We start from the raw sequence: 12,652 nt of genomic DNA on the forward strand, positions 1-12,652 counted from the left end.
GTGGTGTGCACTAAGTGTAAAGTCTGCTCTGCCTCCACATTGCCCTGAGCAGCCAACAGTTGATAGGCTGAAACAGGGTGAGTAAAAGTGTCAGCATCCAAGGAAATGTTATCAATTACAGCTTTGTAATGTTGCTGAAATTGTCTTTCCTTTTCAGCATCATCCACAATCATTGACTCACTAGCAATGGCTGGCTCCATCCTTATTGCTCCAGTACCTGCTTTTCTCTCATGTTCTCTCTTTTGTTGCATCAGGGTCTCACCCTGGCTCCCCACCCTCACACCCTCACCTTCACCTACTAAGGTGGGACTCCTCTCACTCACTTTTGCCAATCCTGAATGAATGGATTGCTGAGATTCACTCTTTTTCTCTCCTTTTGCCTGGGAGCAACCCAGCCTCTCACTCAATACACTCTCCTCTCTCAGTCCTAAGAGTGATTGTATTACCACCAAATCTTCTACACTTGAAATTATTGAAGTTTGAAGTTATGCAGAGACAGTCGACGGATAAATGATATCCGTCGGGTGAGTGGTAAAGCTATCCGACGGATAACTGCTGTTAAGCTTATCCGTCGGGATACAATCACTACTCGACGGATGAGCAATATCCATCGAGAGAGTAGAAATGAATGAGGTGGGAAGAGAAACTATTGTTGACTCTGTGTTGATTGAAGTTATTTGAGGCACAGATGTCACAATAGAATCAGAAAGAATTGGCAAGTGAGCCAACAAATCATCTAAAAGATGATGCTCACTTGCACTAGATTTTGGCTTCCCCAACAGAGTTAAAGAAGGGGAATCAGGAATTGAAGTGTTTATCATGTCCACTTCCAGTGAGTTGGTTGGTGAGTATTGTGTTTCAGTGGCTTCTATCAAGAGAGATTTTGGCTGTGACTCCACATTTATTGGAGCCACATCAATCTGAATTTGAGAAGGTGCAGGGACTGTGTCTTTAGCACCAGTTTGCACTAAGTGTGTGTCCTGTGCATCCCCAGTTGTTTTGGATTTCTTCTTTCTAGTGTAAGTTTGGTGTAGGCTTGTGTCCCTAACCCTCTTGGCCTGTGCTCTTGGATGAGAGCTTTGTTCAATAGCCACATCCTTTTGGGAGGATGCAGCTAGAAGTGAGCTTCTGTCCTTTTTAAGCACTGCAGTTTGTTGGGAAACTGCAGTGTGGCTAGGCTAGGATTCACTTATCTCTCCAACCTTATCCTTGGGGTTTCTTTGATGTTCACCCCTTCCCTCACCTATCTTACCCTCCTTCACACTCCCCTCTTTGTGTTTGGTAGAATTTTCAACTGGTACCTTTTGAGAGATACCAGAGGGGGTTTTCTTTGATTTGGATTTAAGAATTGCAGTTGTTTTGGCAGCTTTGGTAGGCAACTGTTTGGTCATTGTCACAGTTGCCATAGCTATGCCTAAAGTCAAAGAAATAGAAGGGTTTGGAATAGTTGAGAGTGTAGATGAACTTACCTCACTTACCTGAGGTGCCAGCATTACAGGAAAATAGAACATTGGCACATCCTTGTGATGGTTGGCTCTGTTCAGATCTGTAATGATTCTTCTCTCTTGAACCCAACACACTAATTTGTTGGTTGGGTTCTCAAGTACAATCTCTTCACAAAGATGGTTAGCCAAAAGCATAAAAAATCTAGCATAGTAAATATTCTTTCCTCTTTTGGCTGAGTCACCTAGTTTATAACCTAACTCATACACAACCAGATCACTTAAGTTGTAATATTTGTATATAACTAGCATGTATAGCATGTTAAGCATGGAAATGTTCACAGAATCAAAATTACTGATTTTTCCAGAAAAGACCTTAGTTACTACATCACACAAGTAACTCCATTCCTTCCTAAGACCTAGTCTTCTAATTTCACTTAGTTTTGCAGTAGGAAGTGCATAATGAATGGAATTTAGCATATTGACAATATCAGTGTCAGTGTGTGGTGCAGTAACATTGTTATCAGGAATCTTGAAACATGTTTTTATGACATCACTATTGATACAGAAAACATTACCTTTGATGGTCAGAGTGATGGTTTTGTCAGTAGAGTTGTAGATTACTGTTGTCCACATCTCCTCAACAACTTCACAATAAATTGTGGGTGATTCCAGCATAGCAAAACTTAACTTGCAGTTCTTCACGAAGTCCATCATCTTATGATAGTCTTCAGATTGCTGAATCCCCTTATTGACCAAGGCAGTGAAGTTGTTCTTTTCATAGATGAACCCAGTCTGTGACATGATCTTTACTACGGGTGCCATTGTTAGGGAAGAAAAGCTTGAAGAGAAAGAGGATTTTTGCTTGAGAGAGAATGAAATAAGACAGTTGAATTTGAGAATGATAAAAGAAAATGATTAGAATGAAATAGGCTTTTATACTTTGCTCAAACTCAACGGATAAAAATAATAAAGAGAAATAAATTACCCAATAGAAACTGCCTAAAATTACCGTTTTAAAATAAACTTTAAAAATTCCACCCATTATCCGTCGTGTAATGCTTATAAACTGTAAGTATACTCGATGGATAATGTTTAGGGAATTAACGGTTAAGATTTAGACACTTCGACGGATGAGGATAAAATGTTATCCGTCGAGCTTTAAAATATTCCAGAAAAGTAATTGATTTTTATTTACAATTTGTATATCGACGGATGACTCAACCCGATGGATAATGGTCATCCGTCGAGAGACAAATTTTGAATCAGCCAAAATTTCATCCAAGACTAAAAATCAACTAAATTTCTGGCTTCTTTTCAACTTGCAAGAATAATTCAGATAAATTCAAGAGTAATTAAGCATACCTAACACACTTATCAACCTAGAAAAGGTGGATTCATCCAGTGGCTTGGTAAAAATATCTGCAAGTTGCTTCTCACTTGGAACAAAATATAACTCTACAGTACCATTCATTACATGTTCCCTTATGAAATGGTACTTGATGTCTATATGCTTTGTCCTTGAATGTTGCACTGGATTTTCAGTGATGGCAATTGCACTTGTGTTGTCACAGAAAATAGGAATCCTTTCAACTTGCAAACCATAGTCTAGCAATTGATTTTTCATCCATAAAATATGTGCACAGCAACTGCCAGCAGCAATATATTCAGCTTCAGCTGTAGAAGTAGAAACTGAATTTTGCTTTTTACTGAACCAGGACACAAGCTTGTTTCCTAAAAATTGACAGGTTCCTGTTGTGCTTTTTCTATCAATTCTGCAACCTGCATAATCTGCATCTGAATAACCAGTTAGATCAAAACCAGAATCTCTAGGATACCAAATGCCAAGGTTTGGTGTTCCTTTGAGATATCTGAAAATTCTTTTAATAGCTATCAAATGAGACTCTCTAGGATCAGCCTGAAATCTAGCACACAAACATGTAGCAAACATTATATCTGGCCTACTGGCTGTTAAGTACAGAAGTGAGCCAACCATGCCTCTATAACTTGAAATATCCACAGACTTTTCAGTAGTATTTAGTTCAAGCTTAGTTGCAGTGGCCATGGGAGTTTTTGCAGATGTGCAATCCATCAGATCAAACTTCTTTAAAAGATCAAAAATATATTTAGTTTGACTAATGAATATTCCATCACTAACTTGCTTAACTTGTAAACCAAGAAAGTAAGTTAGTTCTCCCATCATACTCATTTCATACTTGCTTTGCATCAGTTTGGCAAACTTTTTACAAAGTTTTTCATCTGTAGAGCCAAAAATAATATCATCTACATAAATTTGAACAAGTATGCTAAAGCCATTCACATTTCTGAAAAATAAAGTTTTATCTACAGTACCTCTTGTGAAGTGATTTTCCAAAAGGAACTTTGATAAAGTGTCATACCAGGCTCTAGGTGCTTGCTTCAGTCCATAAAGTGCTTTCAATAGATAGTAGACATACTCTGGGAAATTTGGATCTTCAAAGCCAGGAGGTTGACTTACATACACTTCTTCCTCCAAATCTCCATTCAGAAAGGCACTTTTGACATCCATTTGATAGACCTTGAAATTGGCATGGGCTGCATAGGCTAAGAAGATTCTGATGGCTTCAAGTCTTGCAACAGGAGCAAATGTTTCATCAAAATCTATCCCTTCTTGCTGACAATAGCCTTTAGCAACCAATCTTGCTTTGTTCCTTACTACTATGCCATTTTCATCCATCTTGTTTCTTAATACCCATTTGGTGTCTATTGGATTCTTTCCTTTAGGCTTGGGTACCAGCTTCCATACTTTATTCCTTTCAAATTGGTTTAGCTCCTCCTGCATAGCTAAAATCCAATCAGGATCTAATAAGGCTTCTTCTACCTTCTTTGGTTCTTCCTTAGACAGGAAGCTGCTGTATAGACATTCTTCTTGAGTTGCTCTCCTGGTTTGAACTCTGGAAGAAACATCACCAATAATCAGTTCAAAGGGGTGATCTTTTGTCCATTTTCTTGGTTGAGGTAGATTAACCCTAGATGAAGAGACCTCAATGTTGTCTTGATGTGTGATTGAGTTTTGATTGCTAGAAACTCCCCCTGAGTTTGTGGATCTTTGCTTTGAAATTGGGGTGCTTTCCATGGGTGATCTGCCTTGACTTCCTGCTCCTTTTGATAACTCGACGGATGGTGAATTTTGAGTACCGACGGATGAGGCAGGTTGTCTTCCGACGGATAATACAGATTGCCTTCCGACGGATGAAGCATTATGTAACTCGACGGATGTTGAGTTTTGTGCTTCATTTGTAGTAAATTTGTCTGCATTATCCTTAGACACTGTTTCTTGATCACTTTCATCATCACTTTCTTCACTGACCATCTCAACATTGTCGAATTTGAGGCTCTCATGGTAATCTCCATCTTTTAGTCCTTCAATCTTTTTATCATCAAACACAACATGTATAGATTCAACAACAATGTTGGTTCTTAGATTGTAGACTCTATATGCTTTACCAACAGCATATCCAACAAAAATTCCTTCATCTGCTTTAGCATCAAACTTCCCATTTTGATCAGTTTGACTTCTCAGAATATAGCATTTACAGCCAAAGACATGAAGAAAGTTCAGAGTTGGCTTCTTGTTCTTGAACAATTGATAAGGTGTCTTGCATTTTGCTTGATTAATCAGAGAGATGTTCTGAGTGTAGCATGCAGTGTTGACAGCTTCAGCCCAGAAATATGTTGGTAATTTTGATTCTTCAAGCATTGTCCTTGCAGCTTCAATAAGAGATCTATTCTTTCTTTCCACTACTCCATTCTGTTGTGGAGTCCTTGCTGCTGAAAACTCATGTAGGATCCCATTTTCCTCACAGAATGCTCTCATGACATAGTTCTTGAACTCAGTTCCATTGTCACTCCTAATTCTTCTAACTTTGAAATCAGGATGATTGTTAACTTGCCTTATGTGATTGATGATGATTTCACTAGCTTCGTCTTTGGACTTTAGGAAATAGGTCCAAGAGAACTTTGATAAATCATCTACAATTACTAGGCAAAATCTTTTCTTTGAGATTGACAAAACATTGACTGGTCCAAACAAATCCATGTGAAGCAGTTGCAGAGGTTCTTCAATTGCTGAATCAAGTTTCTTCCTGAATGATGCTTTAATTTGCTTCCCTTTTTGGCAGGCATCACACAGTCCATCCTTTGTAAACTCCACCAGAGGAATGGCTCTAACTAGCTCTTTCTTTACCAGCTCATTCATGGTCTTGAAGTTCAAATGGGATAGCTTCTTGTGCCATAGCCAACTTTCATCTAGACTTGCTTTACTGAGAAGACAAGTTACAGATTCTGCTTTATTTGAGTTAAAGTCAGCTAGATACACATTTCCTCTTCTCACACCAGTGAGAACCACTTTGTTGTTTTGATTATTAATCACAACACAGGTTTCTTTGTTGAAGGTTACTGAGTTGCCTTTATCACAAAGCTGGATGATACTCAACAGATTGTGTTTGAGACCATCCACTAAGGCAACCTCTTGAATGATGACATTGTCCTTTGAAATCAAGCCATATCCCACAGTATAACCTTTGTTGTCATCTCCAAAAGTGATACTTGGGCCAGCTTTCTCTTTAAACTCTGTGAGCAGGGTAGAATCACCAGTCATGTGTCTTGAACAACCACTATCCAAGTACCAAAGATTCCTTATATTTCCCTGCACACATCAAAATCAAATCAAGTTGATTTTGGTACCCAAGTTTCCTTGGGTCCTGCCTTGTTAGCTTTCTTCTTCTGTTTCTTAGGTTTTAACTCATTTGACTTAGGAATTTCAGATTCTTCCTTAGTCATTTGGGTTGGGCCTTTGAAACCACTAGATGCTACAGAATTATTATGCATGTTATGGCTAACAGGAAATGGCATGCTTGGTGCAAACATGTTATTCCAGTAAGGCATGCTAAATGGCATTTGAGGCATATTGTATGCAGTATAATATGGATTAGGTGCAAATGGCATATTAGCAAACTGTGCATTCATGTTCTGTGTAGGCATTGCATTAACAGGCATAGGAGGCATGGCATTCATGTTAGAGAATTGAGGCTGAACAGACATGGGAATAGGCATGGCAGATTTGCAATTAACAGACAAATGATTTACACTACCACATTTGACACAGATTTTTCTAGGAGCATATTTGTCAGGTGTGTAGTTGTTATGTTTGGTAATCCCTACTTTACCATTCCTATTGTTTTTCCTTTTAGTTTCTATTTTTACCTCTATCTTCTCAAGTCTGTCACTCAACTGTTTGACAGTCATGTGACCAACATTAGCCTTTTTCCCTTTCTTGGCTTGACTTGACTCCCCTGAAACAAAGTTCTTGGAAACAGACCCATACTTTTCATTTAGCTTGGTTAATTTGGCTTTACTAATGGGTTTGTTCACAGCCGACGGATGAGGATTTTTATCATTCGACGGATAACACATTTTGTTATCCGACGGATAGTCCTTATCATCCGTCGAGTCTACATCTGTCAGCAATCCATCTACCAAAATAGGTTCTAGTTTCTCCTTATTCTTTTTCCAGGCTTCATCACAAAAGGACTCAATTCCTTGAACCTTGGTGATTTGAGCATGAACATCTCTGGATGTTTTCCATGCTTTAATCACCTCCTGTTCACGATCGAGCTGCTTCTTTAAAATTTCTTCCTTTTTCAAGGACTCAGTTAATTCCTCCTTAGCAATTCTACACTCAATTTTTAGTTTCTCAAACTCAACAAACTGAGACTCAAGCATATTATTCCTCTCACTCAAAAACAAGTTGTTTTCTTTGATTTTAGCATTTTCTTTAGTGAGGGACTTAAGTGTAACACGCAAATGATACAATTCTGTAGACATGTCATTTATTGCATCATTACACTCAGCTTTAGATAAATGTGCAAGGTTTGTAGTAATTACCTGATTGCTTGAGGAACTTGTCTCTGTTTCATCAGACTTGGCCATAAGGGCTAGATTGACATAGCTGATCTCCTCATCTTCATCCAAACCATCAGCTGCCCAGTCATTCTCTTGTGTAATAAAAGCCCTTTCCTTCTGTTTGAGTAGATTAAAGTATTTTTGCTTATAATCCACAGACTCAAATCTCTTCTTACTAGAATCTGACTTTCTACACTCATTTGCAAAATGCCCTGCCAAGCCACATTTGAAACACTTGAATTTTGACTTATCCGCCATGTTTCTATTTAGCTTGGCAGCTCCAAAGTTCTTCTTGAACTTGAGCTTGGCAAATCTTCTTGAAAGGAATGCTAGGTGCTCATCAATGTCCTCCATGTCATCTTGACTCAAAGAATCTTCACTTTCTGCAGCTAGCCCTTTACCCTTGCTTTCACAGGCCTTTGAAGTTGATTCCACAGCTTCCATCTTCACTTCCTTCTCCTTTTCCAGTTCAGCAACTAGTGCAATGGATCCTCCTTTCTTCTTTCCTCTCTCCATTCTTTCATCCTGCTCTATTTCAATCTCATAGGTCTTCAGAATGCCATACAGTCTCTCCAAAGTAAACTCCTTATAATCTTGTGAGTTTCTCAATGAGACTGTCATTGGTTTCTATTCCTTTGGAAGAGATCTGAGAAATTTCAGATTGGAGTCTTTAGTCTGATAGACTCTTCCATGCAATTTAAGAGCATTTAGTAGCTTTTGGAATCTACTAAAAATGTCAGTGAGTGACTCACTTTCTTCATTGTGAAAATGCTCATATTGCTGAATCAGGAGCTGCATTTTATTTTCTCTTACTTGCTCAGTACCATCACAGATTATCTGTATTGTGTCCCAAACTTCCTTGGCAGTCTTGCAGTTGATGATGTTATCAAACATATCTGCATCAACACCATTGAACAGAATGTTCATGGCCTTTTTATCTTTCTTGACTTGTTCAAGATCAGGATCAGACCATTCATGCCTTGGCTTTGGAACTGATGGTTCATTTCCTGTTGCAGCTCTCATTGGAACATGAGGGCCTCTTTCTATGCAGTCCACATAGGCCTCATCTTGAGAAAGCATATGAAGATGCATCTTTACCTTCCAATGATGGTAATTATCTTTATCCAGAAAAGGAATCTTGATTCCAACATCTTTCTTGTTCATCTTGCTGAATTGTTTTGATCTTTAAACTCTTTGTAGATTAAGAGCTTGCTCTGATACCAATTGTTAGTCCCTTAACAATATAGCAAGAATTACAGAAGGGGGGGTTGAATGGAATTCTTTATCTTTTTCTTGAAATAAAAATGTTCAACTCGATTATAGATATATCTGTTTTGATTAGCACAATGCGGAATATAAACTTTAATGAATCAAAACAAGAGTAATTCAAAACAAGAGTCTTTAAAAACTTTCTGGTGGATTTAAACAATTCCACCAGAGATATATATATATATATATATATATATATATATATATATATATCGAGAGAACTCTGTGTGCAGAAATGCTCACAGCTGCTTTTACAAGATAGAACAACTAAGAACACAGGAAATGCTAAAGATAGTGCTTACAAAGATTTCTCTGTGTTTGTTTCTAAGCTCACTTAGTTTTCTTAGTTATTTTTATTTGCTACTCTCTTGGTTTATATATATTACTAAGATTACAAAGTCAAAAGAACTGAATAAATATAAAATCTAACAGTCTTGATCTTTGCTGCTTTTCGTCCTCTATTACCCAGTTAATGGGCTTCCACAGTGTTTGTATCCAATCTCGATGGCTGTGTGTCAGCTTTTACTGTTCAACTGATGTTTGAATCTTGATATTATCATCCGTCGACTTTCAGATCATCCGTCGATGACTTACTTGATCATCCGTCGACTGCTATTTTGAACATCCATTCAAAGTCATTTGATCATCCGTCGAAGCTTTGTTAAGCATCCGTTGATAGCTATTTTGGCACTTGACTTCATTTCACTTATACAGAATTACAAGACATTGCTTATGTACAGTTAATCACCTATTCTGCATATCTAGTTAAAGTCAACATGACTTATATGCTACTACAGATTCTATACAAAGGTGCATACAACACTGTGCTACAAACTTATCATTATATAAGCTACTCACTCGATGGATAATAAATTACTCATCCGTCGGTAATCAAACTGAGTTATCCGTCGGGACTATAATTCTTATCCGTCGAGTGCTACATTATTTCACTAAGTAAAATCTACTTAGATGTTTTGTTTAGGTAATCATCAAGTGCACAACATATTCACAACACTTCAAACATGGGATCTTTAGTATTTAAAGACTACTAGGTCAGCATCTAGCACAGTTATCCTCATTGGATTGAATAGTCACAGAAACATTCATATCACTATCAGAGTTTAGAAATTCACATCAGACAACAATCATCACTTAAGCAAATTTCAATTTAAGCACAGAATACACAAAGATAGTAATATCTGTAAATACTGATCATAAAGTCTGATGTATCAGAACATAAACTAGGCAGATTTAGAGAAAGAACCTGAAACCATTCCAAGTTCAATTACCAATCTTGTAAAAGTAGCTTCACATAGTGGTTTTGTGAAGATATCTGCTAGTTGTTGATCAGTTGGAACAAAATACAATTCCACTGTACCTTCATCCACATGTTCCCTTATGAAGTGGTACCTAATGCTGATGTGTTTTGTCATTGAGTGTTGAACTGGATTACCTGTCATAGAAATAGCACTTTGATTATCACGGTAAATAGGGATTTTAGAAAATTCTAACCCATAATCCAGTAACTGATTCTTCATCCAAAGAATTTGTGCACAACAGCTTCCTGCAGTAATGTATTCTGCTTCTGCAATTGATGTGGAAATTGACTTCTATTTCTTGCTAAACCAAGAAACCAATCTGCCTCCAAGAAATTGGCAGCTTCTAGTTGTGCTTTTCCTGTCAATTTTGCATCCTGCAAAATCTGCATCTTAGTAACCTATTAGCTTAAAGTCCAATTTTCTAGGATATCACAATCCCAGATCAGCTGTACCCTTAAGGTACTTGAAAATTCTTTTCACAGCTGTTAAGTGAGGTTCTCTTGGATTTGCTTGAAATCTTGCACAAAGACAGGTAGCATACATGATATCAGGTCTACTTGCAGTTAGATAGAGTAATGAGCCAATCATACCTCTGTAATCAGTAATATCTACTGATTTACCAGTATCTTTATCCAATTTTATTGCAGTGGCCATAGGAGTGGATGCACTTGAACAATCTTGCATTCCAAACTTTTTCAACAAATTTCTGGTATACTTAGATTAACAAATAAAAGTTCCTTCTTCATTCTGCTTGACTTGAAGGCCCAGAAAATAGCCAAGTTCTCCCATCATACTCATTTGATATCTTGACTGCATTAGCTTGGCAAACTTCTTACAAAGTCTGTCATTTGTAGAACCAAAAATGATATCATCAACATATATCTGCACCAAAAGTAAGTCATTTCCATGGTTGATATAAAACAAAGTTTTGTCAATATTCCCTCTATTAAATCCACTTTCCAGAAGAAACTGAGCTAATGTCTCATACCATGCTCTTGGAGCTTGCTTAAGGCCATAAAGTGCTTTATCAAGTCTGTAGACATGATTAGGAAATTTTGAATCTACAAAACCTTGAGGTTGTTCAACATATACCTCTTCTTCCAATTCTCCATTGAGAAAAGCACTTTTCACATCCATTTGAAAGACTTTAAACTTCTTGTGAGCAGCATAAGCCAAAAATATCCTTATGGCTTTCAATCTAGCAACTGGTACAAATGTTTCATCATAATCAATTCCCTCCTGTTGAGAGTATCCTTTTGCAACCAGCCTTGCTTTATTCCTTGTAATTATGCCATCACTGTCAGTTTTGTTTCTGAACACCCACTTTGTACCAACAATAGACCTGTTCTTTGGTCTTGGCACTAGGGTCCAAACTTTATTTCTTTCAAATTCATTTAACTCTTCCTGCATTGCTTATACCCAATCAGCATCTTGAAGAGCTTCTTCCACTTTCTTTGATTCAGTCTGAGAAAGGAAAGAATGAGAGAGATATTCATTTGATGTAGCTGTTCTAGTTCTGACACCTACATCAGGATTTCCAATAATTAAGTCAGGTGTATGTGCTTTAGTCCACTTCCTTACGGATGAAAGGTTATCTCTAGAACTGGATGCTCCCCCATGATCCATGCTGTCTCCATCAACATTTTCTGATGCTCCCCCTGAAATTATGCTCTCTGAGTTGGATCCTTCAGAATTTGAGTTTCCAGAAATATCAGAACATGAATTTCCAGAATTATCAGAACTTGGCCCATCAGAACTTGATGAATCAGAACTTGAAGATCCTGTTGTAGATTCTGATGCTTTTTGAGATATGGTTGGATCTTCAGTATGCTCCCCCTGCACAGGTGCATTTTCCTTTGGCGTAGTCACCACAGTTTCAATAACATCAGAGTTTAATCCATCAGAGTTTGCAGTATCACGATTAAGACTGTCAGGAATTACCGAATCAGAATTTAAAACTTCATTTTCGAATCTCAGCTGATCATGATCATTGAAATCTTCAAGTCCAGTAATCTTCTTATCATCAAAAGAGACATTGATAGATTCCATGACTACCCTTGTTCTTAAATTGTAGACTCTGAAGGCTTTTGTGGAAAGTGGATATCCAACAAAAATTCCTTCATCATCTTTTAGATCAAATTTGGATAGTTGTTCAGGATGAGTCTTAAGAACAAAACACTTGCATCCAAATACATGAAAATACTTCACTTTTTGTGTGCAAGAAATACACCCATGTGTATCTGGTGAACTCATCCACTATGACCATAGCATATTTCTTCTTAGCAATAGACATGACATTCACTGGACCAAATAGATCAACATGTAGTAGGTGATAAGGCTCAAGAATTGATGATTCAGTCTTGCTCTTGAAAGAAGATTTTCTTTGTTTTGCCTTCTGACGTGAATCACAAAGGCCATCAGGAGCAAATACTGATTTTGGAAGTCCACTCACAAGATCTTTCTTGACTAGTTCATTTATATTGTTAAAATTTAAATGAGAGAGTTTCTTGTGCCAATCACAGCTTTCTTCAATAGATGCTCTACTCAACAGACAGATTGTAGAACCATCAGTACTTGTTGAAAGCTTGGCTTTATAAATATTACCATGCCTGTATCCTTTCAGAACAACTTTGCCTGTAGATTTGCTTACAACTTCACAGTGTTCTTCAAAGAAATCAA

This window comes from Apium graveolens, chromosome 9, assembly GCF_009905375.1.
Source record: "Apium graveolens cultivar Ventura chromosome 9, ASM990537v1, whole genome shotgun sequence".
Taxonomy (NCBI): domain Eukaryota; kingdom Viridiplantae; phylum Streptophyta; class Magnoliopsida; order Apiales; family Apiaceae; genus Apium; species Apium graveolens.